Source organism: Schistocerca gregaria, chromosome 3 (genome assembly GCF_023897955.1).
Source record: "Schistocerca gregaria isolate iqSchGreg1 chromosome 3, iqSchGreg1.2, whole genome shotgun sequence".
In the NCBI taxonomy this organism is placed as follows: Eukaryota; Metazoa; Arthropoda; class Insecta; order Orthoptera; family Acrididae; genus Schistocerca; species Schistocerca gregaria.
This window is the reverse complement of record NC_064922.1, coordinates 98,638,622-98,660,621: the sequence shown is the minus strand read 5'-3', so window position 1 is coordinate 98,660,621 and position 22,000 is coordinate 98,638,622.

Genomic DNA, 22,000 nt, shown 5'->3' with positions numbered 1-22,000 from the left:
AATGTTAAAGTTGCTAATTACATTATATCACGTTAATCAGAAAAACGGTAATTTACATCTGCAGCGGAACAAAATTCCGTTCCGCCCAGCGTTGGGCTCGAACCCACAACCCTGGGATTAAGAGTCTCACGCTCTACCGACTTAGCTAGCCGGCTGCCTCCGTTAATACCTCCCGGGTAGCAAGTCACACAGTACTCGTTTGGGTTGGGTGGTCCCATACAGAATCTCTCCATGCTGCCTAATGTTTTCCTAACGTCACACTCGTCACGTACTTCACTTTTATTTCATAATCATTTCTGAGAGGTAAAGGAATTGCATGACAACATGCAGAACTAGTGGCGTCAAAATTAACACACATACTTGATGTGACTCAAAAGCCGAACGATTTACTTTCCGACGTTGTTTTAGATGTGCAAGTGCCAGTCAAAACTCGCGGTGACGGCACCCTGCCAACCACTTCGCTAGTTAACACCGGTTTTGTTGTGTGTGTTTCAAGCTCAAGAGCAACTCCAAGCAAAAAATGGTCAACAGCAACATTCAGACGGTTTCGTACTGCTCAATTGCTACATTAAAACGGTATGTTTCTTTTTCAGAACTGGGAAAACACGAGCGTGACAGCATTCGAACCTGTAATCTTCAGATCCGAAGTCCGACGCCTGATCCATTAGGAAACACGGTCACTGACGACCAACTATAACTTCTATACGACTCATCTCGAAACGCTCACACCCTGAGGAATTGTGTTTTCGTTCTGCACAGCCACTGCCCCTTGCTCTTTCCCACCCATTCGTTACATTCAACCTCTTTTGAGACCGACCAAATATAGACTGGGAAACAAGACCACAAACTTTGTGCATTCGGAATCGAAGGCAGGGCGTCCCTCGCCGCATTTGCTACGATGGCCATTTGCTACTTCTGCAGAAGCGGCGGCGGAAACGACGACGACGACGACGACGACGTGAGGCTCTGAGATATGTGAGAAATACATCTATAAAATGTAATTCAGACTGCCTCGTCCCACCTTATGCTGCACCGCTTTGGCAAAGGCTTTATCTGCGCCATTCGCCTTAATCACATCTGAGAGTAATTCTTAATAAAACGCCTGTCGCTAATTGTTCGTCATCACAGATACTGTTTGCTATACGGCCACGACGCGAAACTGATTTCCAAAATTCGTCTTCCTCCTCTGAGGATGGGACTTACCACCCCTGGTTTACTACACCAGTGATCTACCACTGAGCTAAAGAGGCGCGGCCTAGCGGTACTCTTGCGTACTTCGGCCTTACGGTCGCCTGCAACATCAGACTTCAGCTGACAACACATCATATTAGCTTCTAATATTTGCAGCTATGGCGACCCATTACTCCTTGGCTACACATCTGACACGTAACCGATGTGCTCTCCAAACAACAACACTTGCATTTCAGAACATGTCTTTCACACATGTCTACAAAATCACCTTCACCTTCAAATACAGTTTCCTTGTGACTGACAGAGACGTAGGAAAATGTTAAAGTTGCTATTTACATTATATCACGTTAATCAGAAAAACGGTAATTTACATCTGCAGCGGAACAAAATTCCGTTCCGCCCAGCGTTGGGCTCGAACCCACAACCCTGGAATTAAGAGTCTCACGCTCTACCGACTTAGCTTGCCGGCTGCCTCCGTTAATACCTCCCGGGTAGCAAGTCACACAGTACTCGTTTGGGTTGGGTGGACCCATACAGAATCTCTCCATGCTGCCTAATGTTTTCCTAACGTCACACTCGTCACGTACTTCACTTTTATTTCATAATCATTTCTGAGAGGTAAAGGAATTGCATGACAACATGCAGAGCTAGTGGCGTCAAAATTAACACACATACTTTATGTGACTCAAAAGCCGAACGATTTACTTTCCGACGTTGTTTTAGATGTGCAAGTGCCAGTCAAAACTCGCGGTGGCGGCACCCTGCCGACCACTTCGCTAGTTAACACCGGTCTTGTTGTGTGTGTTTCAAGCTCAAGAGCAACTCCAAGCAAAAAATGGTCAACAGCCACATTCAGACGGTTTCGTACTGCTCAATTGCTACATTAAAACGGTATGTTTCTTTTTCAGAACTGGAAAAACACGAGCGTGACAGCATTCGAACCTGTAATCTTCAGATCCGAAGTCCGACGCCTGATCCATTAGGAAACACGGTCACTGACGACCAACTATAACTTCTATACGACTCATCTCGAAACGCTCACACCCTGAGGAATTGTGTTTTCGTTCTGCACAGCCACTGCCCCTTGCTCTTTCCCACCCATTCGTTACATTCAACCTCTTTTGAGACCGACCAAATATAGACTGGGAAACAAGACCACAAACGTTGTGCATTCGGAATCGAAGGCAGGGCGTCCCTCGCCGCATTTGCTACGATGGCCATTTGCTACTTCTGCCGAAGCGGCGGCGGAAAAGACGACGACGACGACGACGACGACGACGACGACGACGACGACGACGACGACGACGTGAGGCTCTGAGATATGTGAGAAATACATCTATAAAATGTAATTCAGACTACCTCGTCCCACCTTATGCTGCACCGCTTTGGCAAAGCCTTTATCTGCGCCATTCGCCTTAATCACATCTGAGAGTAATTCTTAATAAAACGGCTGTCGCTAATTGTTCATCACAGATACTGTTTGCTATACGGCCACGACGCGAAACTGATTTCCAAAATTCGTCTTCCTCCTCTGAGGATGGAACTTACCACCCCTGGTTTACTACACCAGTGATCTACCACTGAGCTAAAGAGGCGCGGCCTAGCGGTACTGTTGCGTACTTCGGCCTTACGGTCGCCTGCATCATCAGACTTCAGCTGACAACACATCATATTAGCTTCTAATATTTGCAGCTATGGCGACCCATTACTCCTTGGCTACACATCTGACACGTAACCGATGTGCTCTCCAAACAACAACACTTGCATTTCAGAACATGTCTTTCACACAAGTCTACAAAATCACCTTCACCTTCAAATACAGTTTCCTTGCGACTGACAGAGACGTAGGCAAATGTTAAAGTTGCTATTTACATTATATCACGTTAATCAGAAAAACGGTAATTTACATCTGCAGCGGAACAAAATTCCGTTCCGCCCAGCGTTGGGCTCGAACCCACAACCCTGGAATTAAGAGTCTCACGCTCTACCGACTTAGCTAGCCGGCTGCCTCCGTTAATAACTCCCGGGTAGCAAGTCACACAGTACTCGTTTGGGTTGGGTGGACCCATACAGAATCTCTCCATGCTGCCTAATGTTTTCCTAACGTCACACTCGTCACGTACTTCACTTTTATTTCATAATCATTTCTGAGAGGTAAAGGAATTGCATGACAACATGCAGAACTAGTGGCGTCAAAATTAACACACATACTTGATGTGACTCAAAAGCCGAACGATTTACTTTCCGACGTTGTTTTAGATGTGCAAGTGCCAGTCAAAACTCGCGGTGGCGGCACCCTGCCGACCACTTCGCTAGTTAACACCGGTCTTGTTGTGTGTGTTTCAAGCTCAAGAGCAACTCCAAGCAAAAAATGGTCAACAGCCACATTCAGACGGTTTCATACTGCTCAATTGCTACATTAAAACGGTATGTTTCTTTTTCAGAACTGGAAAAACACGAGCGTGACAGCATTCGAACCTGTAATCTTCAGATCCGAAGTCCGACGCCTGATCCATTAGGATAAACGGTCACTGACGACCAACTATAACTTCTATACGACTCATCTCGAAACGCTCACACCCTGAGGAATTGTGTTTTCGTTCTGCACAGCCACTGCCCCTTGCTCTTTCCCACCCATTCGTTACATTCAACCTCTTATGAGACCGACCAAATATAGACTGGGAAACAAGACCACAAACTTTGTGCATTCGGAATCGAAGGCAGGGCGTCCCTCGCCGCATTTGCTACGATGGCCATTTGCTACTTCTGCAGAAGCGGTGGCGGCGACGACGACGACGACGACGTGAGGCTCTGAGATATGTGAGAAATACATCTATAAAATGTAATTCAGACTGCCTCGTCCCACCTTATGCTGCACCGCTTTGGCAAAGGCTTTATCTGCGCCATTCGCCTTAATCACATCTGAGAGTAATTCTTAATAAAACGCCTGTCGCTAATTGTTCGTCATCACAGATACTGTTTGCTATACGGCCACGACGCGAAACTGATTTCCAAAATTCGTCTTCCTCCTCTGAGGATGGGACTTACCACCCCTGGTTTACTACACCAGTGATCTACCACTGAGCTAAAGAGGCGCGGCCTAGCGGTACTCTTGCGTACTTCGGCCTTACGGTCGCCTGCAACATCAGACTTCAGCTGACAACACATCATATTAGCTTCTAATATTTGCAGCTATGGCGACCCATTACTCCTTGGCTACACATCTGACACGTAACCGATGTGCTCTCCAAACAACAACACTTGCATTTCAGAACATGTCTTTCACACATGTCTACAAAATCACCTTCACCTTCGAATACAGTTTCCTTGTGACTGACAGAGACGTAGGAAAATGTTAAAGTTGCTATTTACATTATATCACGTTAATCAGAAAAACGGTAATTTACATCTGCAGCGGACCAAAATTCCGTTCCGCCCAGCGTTGGGCTCGAACCCACAACCCTGGAATTAAGAGTCTCACGCTCTACCGACTTAGCTAGCCGGCTGCCTCCGTTAATACCTCCCGGGTAGCAAGTCACACAGTACTCGTTTGGGTTGGGTGGACCCATACAGAATCTCTCCATGCTGCCTAATGTTTTCCTAACGTCACACTCGTCACGTACTTCACTTTTATTTCATAATCATTTCTGAGAGGTAAAGGAATTGCATGACAACATGCAGAGCTAGTGGCGTCAAAATTAACACACATACTTTATGTGACTCAAAAGCCGAACGATTTACTTTCCGACGTTGTTTTAGATGTGCAAGTGCCAGTCAAAACTCGCGGTGGCGGCACCCTGCCGACCACTTCGCTAGTTAACACCGGTCTTGTTGTGTGTGTTTCAAGCTCAAGACCAACTCCAAGCAAAAAATGGTCAACAGCCACATTCAGACGGTTTCGTACTGCTCAATTGCTACATTAAAACGGTATGTTTCTTTTTCAGAACTGGAAAAACACGAGCGTGACAGCATTCGAACCTGTAATCTTCAGATCCGAAGTCCAACGCCTGATCCATTAGGAAACACGGTCACTGACGACCAACTATAACTTCTATACGACTCATCTCGAAACGCTCACACCCTGAGGAATTGTGTTTTCGTTCTGCACAGCCACTGCCCCTTGCTCTTTCCCACCCATTAGTTACATTCAACCTCTTATGAGACCGACCAAATATAGACTGGGAAACAAGACCACAAACTTAGTGCATTCGGAATCGAAGGCAGGGCGTCCCTCGCCGCATTTGCTACGATGGCCATTTGCTACTTCTGCAGAAGCGGCGGCGGAAACGACGACGCCGACGACGACGACGACGACGACGACGACGACGACGACGACGACGACGACGACGACGACGACGACGACGACGACGACGTGAGGCTCTGAGATATGTGAGAAATACATCTCTAAAATGTAATTCAGACTGCCTCGTCCCACCTTATGCTGCATCGCTTTGGCAAAGGCTTTATCTGCGCCATTCGCCTTAATCACATCTGAGAGTAATTCTTAATAAAACGCCTGTCGCTAATTGTTCGTCATCACAGATACTGTTTGCTATACGGCCACGACGCGAAACTGATTTCCAAAATTCGTCTTCCTCCTCTGAGGATGGAACTTACCACCCCTGGTTTACTACACCAGTGATCTACCACTGAGCTAAAGAGGCGCGGCCTAGCGGTACTCTTGCGTACTTCGGCCTTACGGTCGCCTGCATCATCAGACTTCAGCTGACAACACAACATATTAGCTTCTAATATTTGCAGCTATGGCGACCCATTACTCCTTGGCTACACATCTGACACGTAACCGATGTGCTCTCCAAACAACAACACTTGCATTTCAGAACATGTCTTTCACACATGTCTACAAAATCACCTTCACCTTCAAATACAGTTTCCTTGCGACTGACAGAGACGTAGGCAAATGTTAAAGTTGCTATTTACATTATATCACGTTAATAAGAAAAACGGTAATTTACATCTGCAGCGGAACAAAATTCCGTTCCGCCCAGCGTTGGGCTCGAACCCACAACCCTGGAATAAAGAGTCTCACGCTCTACCGACTTAGCTAGCCGGCTGCCTCCGTTAATACCTCCCGGGTAGCAAGTCACACAGTACTCGTTTGGGTTGGGTGGTCCCATACAGAATCTCTCCATGCTGCCTAATGTTTTCCTAACGTCACACTCGTCACGTACTTCACTTTTATTTCATAATCATTTCTGAGAGGTAAAGGAATTGCATGACAACATGCAGAACTAGTGGTGTCAAAATTAACACTCATACTTGATGTGACTCAAAAGCCGAACGATTTACTTTCCGACGTTGTTTTAGATGTGCAAGTGCCAGTCAAAACTCGCGGTGGCGGCACCCTGCCGACCACTTCGCTAGTTAACACCGGTCTTGTTGTGTGTGTTTCAAGCTCAAGACCAACTCCAAGCAAAAAATGGTCAACAGCCACATTCAGACGGTTTCGTACTGCTCAATTGCTACATTAAAACGGTATGTTTCTTTTTCAGAACTGGAAAAACACGAGCGTGACAGCATTCGAACCTGTAATCTTCAGATCCGAAGTCCAACGCCTGATCCATTAGGAAACACGGTCACTGACGACCAACTATAACTTCTATACGACTCATCTCGAAACGCTCACACCCTGAGGAATTGTGTTTTCGTTCTGCACTGCCACTGCCCCTTGCTCTTTCCCACCCATTCGTTACATTCAACCTCTTATGAGACCGACCAAATGTAGACTGGGAAACAAGACCACAAACTTTGTGCATTCGGAATCGAAGGCAGGGCGTCCCTCGCCGCATTTGCTACGATGGCCATTTGCTACTTCTGCAGAAGCGGTGGCGGCGACGACGAAACGACGACGACGACGACGACGACGACGACGACGACGACGAGGACGACGACGACGTGAGGCTCTGAGATATGTGAGAAATACATCTATAAAATGTAATTCAGACTGCCTCGTCCCACCTTATGCTGCACCGCTTTGGCAAAGCCTTTATCTGCGCCATTCGCCTTAATCACATCTGAGAGTAATTCTTAATAAAACGCCTGTCGCTAATTGTTCGTCATCACAGATACTGTTTGCTATACGGCCACGACGCGAAACTGATTTCCAAAATTCGTCTTCCTCCTCTGAGGATGGAACTTACCACCCCTGGTTTACTACACCAGTGATCTACCACTGAGCTAAAGAGGCGCGGCCTAGCGGTACTCTTGCGTACTTCGGCCTTACGGTCGCCTGCATCATCAGACTTCAGCTGACAACACATCATATTAGCTTCTAATATTTGCAGCTATGGCGACCCATTACTCCTTGGCTACACATCTGACACGTAACCGATGTGCTCTCCAAACAACAACACTTGCATTTCAGAACATGTCTTTCACACATGTCTACAAAATCACCTTCACCTTCAAATACAGTTTCCTTGCGACTGACAGAGACGTAGGCAAATGTTAAAGTTGCTATTTACATTATATCACGTTAAGCAGAAAAACGGTAATTTACATCTGCAGCGGAACAAAATTCCGTTCCGCCCAGCGTTGGGCTCGAACCCACAACCCTGGGATTAAGAGTCTCACGCTCTACCGACGTAGCTAGCCGGCTGCCTCCGCTAGTACCTCCCGGGTAGCAAGTCACACAGTACTCGTTTGGGTTGGGTGGTCCCATAGAGAATCTCTCCATGCTGCCTAATGTTTTCCTAACGTCACACTCGTCACGTACTTCACTTTTATTTCATAATCATTTCTGAGAGGTAAAGGAATTGCATGACAACATGCAGAGCTAGTGGCGTCAAAATAAACACACATACTTTATGTGACTCAAAAGCCGAACGATTTACTTTCCGACGTTGTTTTAGATGTGCAAGTGCCAGTCAAAACTCGCGGTGGCGGCACCCTGCCGACCACTTCGCTAGTTAACACCGGTCTTGTTGTGTGTGTTTCAAGCTCAAGAGCAACTCCAAGCAAAAAATGGTCAACAGCCACATTCAGACGGTTTCGTACTGCTCAATTGCTACATTAAAACGGTATGTTTCTTTTTCAGAACTGGAAAAACACGAGCGTGAAAGCATTCGAACCTGTAATCTACAGATCCGAAGTCCGACGCCTGATCCATTAAGAAACACGGTCACTGACGACCAACTATAACTTCTATACGACTCATCTCGAAACGCTCACACCCTGAGGAATTGTGTTTTCGTTCTGCACAGCCACTGCCCGTTGCACTTTCCCACCCATTCGTTACATTCAACCTCTTATGAGACCGACCAAATATAGACTGGGAAACAAGACCACAAACTTTGTGCATTCGGAATCGAAGGCAGGGCGTCCCTCGCCGCATTTGCTACGATGGCCATTTGCTACTTCTGCAGAAGCGGTGGCGGCGACGACGACGACGACGACGACGACGACGACGACGACGACGACGTGAGGCTCTGAGATATGTGAGAAATACATCTATAAAATGTAATTCAGACTGCCTCGTCCCACCTTATGCTGCACCGCTTTGGCAAAGGCTTTATCTGCGCCATTCGCCTTAATCACATCTGAGAGTAATTCTTAATAAAACGCCTGTCGCTAATTGTTCGTCATCACAGATACTGTTTGCTATACGGCCACGACGCGAAACTGATTTCCAAAATTCGTCTTCCTCCTCTGAGGATGGAACTTACCACCCCTGGTTTACTACACCAGTGATCTACCACTGAGCTAAAGAGGCGCGGCCTAGCGGTACTCTTGCGTACTTCGGCCTTACGGTCGCCTCCATCATCAGACTTCAGCTGACAACACATCATATTAGCTTCTAATATTTGCAGCTATGGCAACCCATTACTCCTTGGCTACACATCTGACACGTAACCGATGTGCTCTCCAAACAACAACACTTGCATTTCAGAACATGTCTTTCACACATGTCTACAAAATCACCTTCACCTTCAAATACAGTTTCCTTGCGACTGACAGAGACGTAGGCAAATGTTAAAGTTGCTATTTACATTATATCACGTTAAGCAGAAAAACGGTAATTTACATCTGCAGCGGAACAAAATTCCGTTCCGCCCAGCGTTGGGCTCGAACCCACAACCCTGGGATTAAGAGTCTCACGCTCTACCGACTTAGCTAGCCGGCTGCCTCCGCTAATACCTCCCGGGTAGCAAGTCACACAGTACTCGTTTGGGTTGGGTGGTCCCATACAGAATCTCTCCATGCTGCCTAATGTTTTCCTAACGTCACACTCGTCACGTACTTCACTTTTATTTCATAATCATTTCTGAGAGGTAAAGGAATTGCATGACAACATGCAGAGCTAGTGGCGTCAAAATTAACACACATACTTGATGTGACTCAAAATCCGAACGATTTACTTTCCGACGTTGTTTTAGATGTGCAAGTGCCAGTCAAAACTCGCGGTGGCGGCACCCTGCCGACCACTTCGCTAGTTAACACCGGTCTTGTTGTGTGTGTTTCAAGCTCAAGAGCAACTCCAAGCAAAAAATGGTCAACAGCCACATTCAGACGGTTTCGTACTGCTCAATTGCTACATTAAAACGGTATGTTTCTTTTTCAGAACTGGAAAAACACGAGCGTGACAGCATTCGAACCTGTAATCTTCAGATCCGAAGTCCAACGCCTGATCCATTAGGAAACACGGTCACTGACGACCAACTATAACTTCTATACGACTCATCTCGAAACGCTCACACCCTGAGGAATTGTGTTTTCGTTCTGCACTGCCACTGCCCCTTGCTCTTTCCCACCCATTCGTTACATTCAACCTCTTATGAGACCGACCAAATGTAGACTGGGAAACAAGACCACAAACTTTGTGCATTCGGAATCGAAGGCAGGGCGTCCCTCGCCGCATTTGCTACGATGGCCATTTGCTACTTCTGCAGAAGCGGTGGCGGCGACGACGAAACGACGACGACGACGACGACGACGACGACGACGAGGACGACGACGACGTGAGGCTCTGAGATATGTGAGAAATACATCTATAAAATGTAATTCAGACTGCCTCGTCCCACCTTATGCTGCACCGCTTTGGCAAAGCCTTTATCTGCGCCATTCGCCTTAATCACATCTGAGAGTAATTCTTAATAAAACGCCTGTCGCTAATTGTTCGTCATCACAGATACTGTTTGCTATACGGCCACGACGCGAAACTGATTTCCAAAATTCGTCTTCCTCCTCTGAGGATGGAACTTACCACCCCTGGTTTACTACACCAGTGATCTACCACTGAGCTAAAGAGGCGCGGCCTAGCGGTACTCTTGCGTACTTCGGCCTTACGGTCGCCTGCATCATCAGACTTCAGCTGACAACACATCATATTAGCTTCTAATATTTGCAGCTATGGCGACCCATTACTCCTTGGCTACACATCTGACACGTAACCGATGTGCTCTCCAAACAACAACACTTGCATTTCAGAACATGTCTTTCACACATGTCTACAAAATCACCTTCACCTTCAAATACAGTTTCCTTGCGACTGACAGAGACGTAGGCAAATGTTAAAGTTGCTATTTACATTATATCACGTTAAGCAGAAAAACGGTAATTTACATCTGCAGCGGAACAAAATTCCGTTCCGCCCAGCGTTGGGCTCGAACCCACAACCCTGGGATTAAGAGTCTCACGCTCTACCGACTTAGCTAGCCGGCTGCCTCCGCTAGTACCTCCCGGGTAGCAAGTCACACAGTACTCGTTTGGGTTGGGTGGTCCCATAGAGAATCTCTCCATGCTGCCTAATGTTTTCCTAACGTCACACTCGTCACGTACTTCACTTTTATTTCATAATCATTTCTGAGAGGTAAAGGAATTGCATGACAACATGCAGAGCTAGTGGCGTCAAAATAAACACACATACTTTATGTGACTCAAAAGCCGAACGATTTACTTTCCGACGTTGTTTTAGATGTGCAAGTGCCAGTCAAAACTCGCGGTGGCGGCACCCTGCCGACCACTTCGCTAGTTAACACCGGTCTTGTTGTGTGTGTTTCAAGCTCAAGAGCAACTCCAAGCAAAAAATGGTCAACAGCCACATTCAGACGGTTTCGTACTGCTCAATTGCTACATTAAAACGGTATGTTTCTTTTTCAGAACTGGAAAAACACGAGCGTGAAAGCATTCGAAACTGTAATCTTCAGATCCGAAGTCCGACGCCTGATCCATTAAGAAACACGGTCACTGACGACCAACTATAACTTCTATACGACTCATCTCGAAACGCTCACACCCTGAGGAATTGTGTTTTCGTTCTGCACAGCCACTGCCCGTTGCACTTTCCCACCCATTCGTTACATTCAACCTCTTATGAGACCGACCAAATATAGACTGGGAAACAAGACCACAAACTTTGTGCATTCGGAATCGAAGGCAGGGCGTCCCTCGCCGCATTTGCTACGATGGCCATTTGCTACTTCTGCAGAAGCGGTGGCGGCGACGACGACGACGACGACGACGACGACGACGTGAGGCTCTGAGATATGTGAGAAATATATCTATAAAATGTAATTCAGACTGCCTCGTCCCACCTTATGCTGCACCGCTTTGGCAAAGGCTTTATCTGCGCCATTCGCCTTAATCACATCTGAGAGTAATTCTTAATAAAACGCCTGTCGCTAATTGTTCGTCATCACAGATACTGTTTGCTATACGGCCACGACGCGAAACTGATTTCCAAAATTCGTCTTCCTCCTCTGAGGATGGAACTTACCACCCCTGGTTTACTACACCAGTGATCTACCACTGAGCTAAAGAGGCGCGGCCTAGCGGTACTCTTGCGTACTTCGGCCTTACGGTCGCCTCCATCATCAGACTTCAGCTGACAACACATCATATTAGCTTCTAATATTTGCAGCTATGGCAACCCATTACTCCTTGGCTACACATCTGACACGTAACCGATGTGCTCTCCAAACAACAACACTTGCATTTCAGAACATGTCTTTCACACATGTCTACAAAATCACCTTCACCTTCAAATACAGTTTCCTTGCGACTGACAGAGACGTAGGCAAATGTTAAAGTTGCTATTTACATTATATCACGTTAAGCAGAAAAACGGTAATTTACATCTGCAGCGGAACAAAATTCCGTTCCGCCCAGCGTTGGGCTCGAACCCACAACCCTGGGATTAAGAGTCTCACGCTCTACCGACTTAGCTAGCCGGCTGCCTCCGCTAATACCTCCCCGGTAGCAAGTCACACAGTACTCGTTTGGGTTGGGTGGTCCCATACAGAATCTCTCCATGCTGCCTAATGTTTTCCTAACGTCACACTCGTCATGTACTTCACATTTATTTCATAATCATTTCTGAGAGGTAAAGGAATTGCATGACAACATGCAGAGCTAGTGGCGTCAAAATTAACACACATACTTGATGTGACTCAAAATCCGAACGATTTACTTTCCGACGTTGTTTTAGATGTGCAAGTGCCAGTCAAAACTCGCGGTGGCGGCACCCTGCCGACCACTTCGCTAGTTAACACCGGTCTTGTTGTGTGTGTTTCAAGCTCAAGAGCAACTCCAAGCAAAAAATGGTCAACAGCCACATTCAGACGGTTTCGTACTGCTCAATTGCTACATTAAAACGGTATGTTTCTTTTTCAGAACTGGAAAAACACGAGCGTTAAAGCATTCGAACCTGTAACCTTCAGATCCGAAGTCCGACGCCTGATCCATTAAGAAACACGGTCACTGACGACCAACTATAACTTGTATACGACTCATCTCGAAACGCTCACACCCTGAGGAATTGTGTTTTCGTTCTGCACAGCCACTGCCCCTTGCTCTTTCCCACCCATTCGTTACATTCAACCTCTTATGAGACCGACCAAATATAGACTGGGAAACAAGACCACAAACTTTGTGCATTCGGAATCGAAGGCAGGGCGTCCCTCGCCGCATTTGCTACGATGGCCATTTGCTACTTCTGCAGAAGCGACGACGACGACGACGAAGACGTGAGGCTCTGAGATATGTGAGAAATACATCTATAAAATGTAATTCAGACTGCCTCGTCCCACCTTATGCTGCACCGCTTTGGCAAAGCCTTTATCTGCGCCATTCGCCTTAATCACATCTGAGAGTAATTCTTAATAAAACGCCTGTCGCTAATTGTTCGTCATCACAGATACTGTTTCCTATACGGCCACGACGCGAAACTGATTTCCAAAATTCGTCTTCCTCCTCTGAGGATGGGACTTACCACCCCTGGTTTACTACACCAGTGATCTACCACTGAGCTAAAGAGGCGCGGCCTAGCGGTACTCTTGCGTACTTCGGCCTTACGGTCGCCTGCATCATCAGACTTCAGCTGACAACACATCATATTAGCTTCTAATATTTGCAGCTATGGCGACCCATTACTCCTTGGCTACACATCTGACACGTAACCGATGTGCTCTCCAAACAACAACACTTGCATTTCAGAACATGTCTTTCACACATGTCTACAAAATCACCTTCACCTTCAAATACAGTTTCCTTGCGACTGACAGAGACGTAGGCAAATGTTAAAGTTGCTATTTACATTATATCACGTTAAGCAGAAAAACGGTAATTTACATCTGCAGCGGAACAAAATTCCGTTCCGCCCAGCGTTGGGCTCGAACCCACAACCCTGGGATTAAGAGTCTCACGCTCTACCGACTTAGCTAGCCGGCTGCCTCCGTTAATACCTCCCGGGTAGCAAGTCACACAGTACTCGTTTGGGTTGGGTGGTCCCATACAGAATCTCTCCATGCTGCCTAATGTTTTCCTAACGTCACACTCGTCACGTACTTCACTTTTATTTCATAATCATTTCTGAGAGGTAAAGGAATTGCATGACAACATGCAGAGCTAGTGGCGTCAAAATTAACACACATACTTGATGTGACTCAAAATCCGAACGATTTACTTTCCGACGTTGTTTTAGATGTGCAAGTGCCAGTCAAAACTCGCGGTGGCGGCACCCTGCCGACCACTTCGCTAGTTAACACCGGTGTTGTTGTGTGTGTTTCAAGCTCAAGAGCAACTCCAAGCAAAGAATGGTCAACAGCCACATTCAGACGGTTTCGTACTGCTCAATTGCTACATTAAAACGGTATGTTTCTTTTTCAGAACTGGAAAAACACGAGCGTGACAGCATTCGAACCTGTAATCTTCAGATCCGAAGTTCGACGCCTGATCCATTAGGAAACACGGTCACTGACGACCAACTATAACTTCTATACGACTCATCTCGAAACGCTCACACCCTGAGGAATTGTGTTTTCGTTCTGCACAGCCACTGCCCCTTGCTCTTTCCCACCCATTCGTTACATTCAACCTCTTATGAGACCGACCAAATATAGACTGGGAAACAAGACCACAAACTTTGTGCATTCGGAATCGAAGGCAGGGCGTCCCTCGCCGCATTTGCTACGATGGCCATTTGCTACTTCTGCAGAAGCGGTGGCGGCGGCGACGACGACGACGACGACGACGACGACGACGACGACGTCGTGAGGCTCTGAGATATGTGAGAAATACATCTATAAAATGTAATTCAGACTGCCTCGTCCCACCTTATGCTGCACCGCTTTGGCAAAGGCTTTATCTGCGCCATTCGCCTTAATCACATCTGAGAGTAATTCTTAATAAAACGCCTGTCGCTAATTGTTCGTCATCACAGATACTGTTTGCTATACGGCCACGACGCGAAACTGATTTCTAAAATTCGTCTTCCTCCTCTGAGGATGGAACTTACCACCACTGGTTTACTACACCAGTGATCTACCACTGAGCTAAAGAGGCGCGGCCTAGCGGTACTCTTGCGTACTTCGGCCTTACGGTCGCCTGCAACATCAGACTTCAGCTGACAACACATCATATTAGCTTCTAATATTTGCAGCTATGGCGACCCATTACTCCTTGGCTACACATCTGACACGTAACCGATGTGCTCTCCAAACAACAACACTTGCATTTCAGAACATGTCTTTCATACATGTCTACAAAATCACCTTCACCTTCAAATACAGTTTCCTTGTGACTGACAGAGACGTAGGCAAATGTTAAAGTTGCTATTTACATTATACCACGTTAATCAGAAAAACGGTAATTTACATCTGCAGCGGAACAAAATTCCGTTCCGCCCAGCGTTGGGCTCGAACCCACAACCCTGGAATTAAGAGTCTCACGCTCTACCGACTTAGCTAGCCGGCTGCCTCCGTTAATACCTCCCGGGTAGCAAGTCACACAGTACTCGTTTGGGTTGGGTGGACCCATACAGAATCTCTCTATGCTGCCTAATGTTTTCCTAACGTCACACTCGTCACGTACTTCACTTTTATTTCATAATCATTTCTGAGAGGTAAAGGAATTGCATGACAACATGCAGAACTAGTGGCGTCAAAATTAACACACATACTTGATGTGACTCAAAAGCCGAACGATTTACTATCCGACGTTGTTTTAGATGTGCAAGTGCCAGTCAAAACTCGCGGTGGCGGCACCCTGCCGACCACTTCGCTAGTTAACACCGGTCTTGTTGTGTGTGTTTCAAGCTCAAGAGCAACTCCAAGCAAAAAATGGTCAACAGCCACATTCAGACGGTTTCGTACTGCTCAATTGCTACATTAAAACGGTATGTTTCTTTTTCAGAACTGGAAAAACACGAGCGTGACAGCATTCGAACCTGTAATCTTCAGATCCGAAGTCCGACGCCTGATCCATTGGGCCACACGGTCACTGACGACCAACTATAACTTGTATACGACTCATCTCGAAACGCTCACACCCTGAGGAATTGTGTTTTCGTTCTGCACAGCCGCTGCCCCTTGCTCTTTCCCACCCATTTGTTACATTCAACCTCTTACGAGGCCGACCAAATATAGACTGGGAAACAAGAGCACAAACTTTGTGCATTCGGAATCGAAGGCAGGGCGTCCCTCGCCGCATTTGCTACGATGGCCATTTGCTACTTCTGCAGAAGCAGTGGCGGCGACGACGACGACGACGACGACGACGTGAGGCTCTGAGATATGTGAGAAATACATCTATAAAATGTAATTCAGACTGCCTCGTCCCACCTTATGCTGCACCGCTTTGGCAAAGGCTTTATCTGCGCCATTCGCCTTAATCACATCTGAGAGTAATTCTTAATAAAACGCCTGTCGCTAATTGTTCGTCATCACAGATACTGTTTGCTATACGGCAAAGACGCGAAACTGATTTCCAAAATTCGTCTTCCTCCTCTGAGGATGGAACTTACCACCCCTGGTTTACTACACCAGTGATCTACCACTGAGCTAAAGAGGCGCGGCCTAGCGGTACTCTTGCGTACTTCGGCCTTACGGTCGCCTGCAACATCAGACTTCAGCTGACAACACATCATATTAGCTTCTAATATTTGCAGCTATGGCGACCCATTACTCCTTGGCTACACATCTGACACGTAACCGATGTGCTCTCCAAACAACAACACTTGCATTTCAGAACATGTCTTTCACACATGTCTAAAAAATCACCTTCACCTTCAAATACAGTTTCCTTGTGACTGACAGAGACGTAGGAAAATGTTAAAGTTGCTATTTACATTATATCACGTTAATCAGAAAAACGGTAATTTACATCTGCAGCGGAACAAAATTCCGTTCCGCCCAGCGTTGGGCTCGAACCCACAACCCTGGAATTAAGAGTCTCACGCTCTACCGACTTAGATAGCCGGCTGCCTCCGTTAATACCTCCCGGGTAGCAAGTCACACAGTACTCGTTTGGGTTGGGTGGACCCATACAGAATCTCTCCATGCTGCCTAATGTTTTCCTAACGTCACACTCGTCACGTACTTCACTTTTATTTCATAATCATTTCTGAGAGGTAAAGGAATTGCATGACAACATGCAGAACTAGTGGCGTCAAAATTAACACACATACTTGATGTGACTCAAAAGCCGAACGATTTACTTTCCGACGTTGTTTTAGATGTGCAAGTGCCAGTCAAAACTCGCGGTGGCGGCACCCTGCCGACCACTTCGCTAGTTAACACCGGTCTTGTTGTGTGTGTTTCAAGCTCAAGAGCAACTCCAAGCAAAAAATGGTCAACAGCCACATTCAGACGGTTTCGTACTGCTCAATTGCTACATTAAAACGGTATGTTTCTTTTTCAGAACTGGAAAAACACGAGCGTGACAGCATTCGAACCTGTAATCTTCAGATCCGAAGTCCGACGCCTGATCCATTAGGAAACACGGTCACTGACGACCAACTATAACTTGTATACGACTCATCTCGAAACGCTCACACCCTGAGGAATTGTGTTTTCGTTCTGCACAGCCACTGCCCCTTGCTCTTTCCCACCCATTCGTTACATTCAACCTCTTATGATACCGACCAAATATAGACTGGGAAACAAGACCACAAACTTTGTGCATTCGGAATCGAAGGCAGGGCGTCCCTCGCCGCATTTGCTACGATGGCCATTTGCTACTTCTGCAGAAGCGACGACGACGACGACGACGACGACGACGTGAGGCTCTGAGATATGTGAGAAATACATCTATAAAATGTAATTTAGACTGCCTCGTCCCACCTTATGCTGCACCACTTTGGCAAAGCCTTTATCTGCGCCATTCGCCTTAATCACATCTGAGAGTAATTCTTAATAAAACGCCTGTCGCTAATTGTTCGTCATCACAGATACTGTTTGCTATACGGCCACGACGCGAAACTGATTTCCAAAATTCGTCTTCCTCCTCTGAGGATGGAACTTACCACCCCTGGTTTACTACACCAGTGATCTACCACTGAGCTAAAGAGGCGCGGCCTAGCGGTACTCTTGCGTACTTCGGCCTTACGGTCGCCTGCATCATCAGACTTCAGCTGACAACACATCATATTAGCTTCTAATATTTGCAGCTATGGCGACCCATTACTCCTTGGCTACACATCTGACACGTAACCGATGTGCTCTCCAAACAACAACACTTGCATTTCAGAACATGTCTTTCACACATGTCTACAAAATCACCTTCACCTTCAAATACAGTTTCCTTGCGACTGACAGAGACGTAGGCAAATGTTAAAGTTGCTATTTACGTTATATCACGTTAATCAGAAAAACGGTAATTTACATCTGCAGCGGAACAAAATTCCGTTCCGCCCAGCGTTGGGCTCGATCCCACAACCCTGGGATTAAGAGTCTCACGCTCTACCGACTTAGCTAGCCGGCTGCCTCCGTCAATACCTCCCGGGTAGCAAGTCACACAGTACTCGTTTGGGTTGGGTGGTCCCATACAGAATCTCTCCATGCTGCCTAATGTTTTCCTAACGTCACACTCGTCACGTACTTCACTTTTATTTCATAATCATTTCTGAGAGGCAAAGGAATTGCATGACAACATGCAGAGCTAGTGGCGTCAAAATTAACACACATACTTGATGTGACTCAAAAGCGGAACGATTTACTATCCGACGTTGTTTTAGATGTGCAAGTGCCAGTCAAAACTCGCGGTGACGGCACCCTGCCGACCACTTCGCTAGTTAACACCGGTCTTGTTGTGTGTGTTTTAAGCTCAAGAGCAACTCCAAGCAAAAAATGGTCAACAGCAACATTCAGACGGTTTCGTACTGCTCAATTGCTACATTAAAACGGTATGTTTCTTTTTCAGAACTGGAAAAACACGAGCGTGACAGCATTCGAACCTGTAATCTTCAGATCCGAAGTCCGACGCCTGATCCATTAGGAAACACGGTCACTGACGACCAACTATAACTTGTATACGACTCATCTCGAAACACTCACACCCTGAGGAATTGTGTTTTCGTTCTGCACAGCCGCTGCTCCTTGCTCTTTCCCACCCATTCGTTACATTCAACCTCTTACGAGGCCGACCAAATATAGACTGGGAAACAAGACCACAAACTTTGTGCATTCGGAATCGAAGGCAGGGCGTCCCTCGCCGCATTTGCTACGATGGCCATTTGCTACTTCTGCAGAAGCGGCGGCGGCGACGACAACGACGACAGCGAGAGGCTCTAAGATATGTGAGAAATACATATATAAAATGTAATTCAGACAGCCTCATCCCACCTGATGCCGTACCGCTTTGGCAAATGCTTTATCTGCGCCATTCGCCTTAATCACATCTGAGAGTAATTTTTAATAAAACGCCTATCGCTTATTGTTCGTCATCACAGACACTGTTTGCTATACGGCCACGACGCAAAACTGATTTCCAAAATTCGTCTTCCTCCTCTGAGGATGGAACTTACCACCCCTGGTTTACTACACCAGTGATCTACCACAGAGCTAAAGAGGCGCGGCCTAGCGGTACTCTTGCGTACTTCGGCCTTACGGTCGCCTGCATCATCAGACTTCAGCTGACAACACATCATATTAGCTTCTAATATTTGCAGCTATGGCGACCCATTACTCCTTGGCTACACATCTGACACGTAACCGATGTGCTCTCCAAACAACAACACTTGCATTTCAGAACATGTCTTTCACACATGTCTACAAAATCACCTTCACCTTCAAATACAGTTTCCTTGCGACTGACAGACACGTAGGCAAAGGTTAAAGATGCTATTTACATTATATCACGTTAATCAGAAAAACGGTAATTTACATCTGCAGCGGAACAAAATTCCGTTCCGCCCAGCGTTGGGATCGAACCCACAACCCTGGGATTAAGAGTCTCACGCTTTACCGACTTAGCTAGCCGGCTGCCTCCGTTAATACCTCCCGGGTAGCAAGTCACACAGTACTCGTTTGGGTTGGGTGGTCCCATACAGAATCTCTCCATGCTGCCTAATGTTTTCCTAACGTCACACTCGTCACGTACTTCACTCTTATTTCATAATCATTTCTGAGAGGTAAAGGAATTGCATGACAACATGCAGAGCTTGTGGCGTCAAAATTAACACACATACTTGATGTGACTCAAAAGCGGAACGATTTACTATCCGACGTTGTTTTAGATGTGCAAGTGCCAGTCAAAACTCGCGGTGACGGCACCCTGCCGACCACTTCGCTAGTTAACACCGGTCTTGTTGTGTGTGTTTTAAGCTCAAGAGCAACTCCAAGCAAAAAATGGTCAACAGCAACATTCAGACGGTTTCGTACTGCTCAATTGCTACATTAAAACGGTATGTTTCTTTCTCAGAACTGGAAAAACACGAGCGTGACAGCATTCGAACCTGTAATCTTCAGATCCGAAGTCCGACGCCTGATCCATTAGGCCACACGGTCACTGACGACCAACTATAACTTGTATACGAGTCATCTCGAAACGCTCACACCCTGAGGAATTGTGTTTTCGTTCTGCACAGCCGCTGCCCCTTGCTCTTTCACACCCATTTGTTACATTCAACCTCTTACGAGGCCGACCAAATATAGACTGGGAAACAAGACCACAAACATTGTGCATTCGGAATCGAAGGCAGGGCGTCCCTCGCCGCATTTGCTACGATGGCCATTTGCTACTTCTGCAGAAGCGGCGGCGACGACGACGACGACGACGACGACGACCACCGCGAGAGGCTCTGAGATATGTGAGAAATACATCTATAAAATGTAATTCAGACTGCCTCGTCCCACCTTAGGCTGTACCGCTTTGGCAAAGGCTTTATCTGCGCCATTCGCCTTAATCACATCTGAGAGTAATTCTTAATAAAACGCCTGTCGCTAATTATTCGTCATCACAGATACTGTTTGCTATACGGCCACGACGCGAAACTGATTTCCAAAATTCGTCTTCCTCCTCTGAGGATGGAACTTACCACCCCTGGTTTACTACACCAGTGATCTACCACTGAGCTAAAGAGGCGCGGCCTAGCGGTACTCTTGCGTACTTCGGCCTTACGGTCGCCTGCATCATCAGACTTCAGCTGACAACACATCATATTACCTTCTAATATTTGCAGCTATGGCGACCCATTACTGCTTGGCTACACATCTGACACGTAACCGATGTGCTCTCCAAACAACAACACTTGCATTTCAGAACATGTCTTTCACACATGTCTACAAAATCACCTTCACCTTCAAATACAGTCTCCTTGAGACTGACAGAGACGTAGGCAAATGTTAAAGTTGCTATTTACATTATATCACGTTAATCAGAAAAACGGTAATTTACATCTGCAGCGGAACAAAATTCCGTTCCGCCCAGCGTTTGGCTCGTACCCACAACCCTGGGATTAAGAGTCTCACGCTCTACCGACTTAGCTAGCCGGCTGCCTCCGTTAATACCTCCCGGGTAGCAAGTCACACAGTACTCGTTTGGGTTGGGTGGTCCCATACAGAATCTCTCCATGCTGCCTAATGTTTTCCTAACGTCACACTCGTCACGTACTTCACTTTTATTTCATAATCATTTCTGAGAGGTAAAGGAATTGCATGACAACAAGCAGAGCTAGTGGCGTCAAAATTAACACACATACTTGATGTGACTCAAAAGCCGAACGATTTACTATCCGACCTTGTTTTAGATGTGTAAGTGCCAGTCCAAACTCGCGGTGACTGCACCCTGCCGACCACTTCGCTAGTTAACACCGGTCTTGTTGTGTGTGTTTCAAGCTCAAGAGCAACTCCAAGCAAAACATGGTCAACAGCAACATTCAGACGGTTACGTACTGCTCAAATGCTACATTAAAACGGTATGTTTCTTTTTCAGAACTGGAAAAACACGAGCGTGACAGCATTCGAAACTGTAATCTTCAGATCCGAAGTCCGACGCCTGATAAATTACGCCACACGGTCACTGACGAAAAACTATAACTTGTATACGACTCATCTCGAAACGCTCACACCCTGAG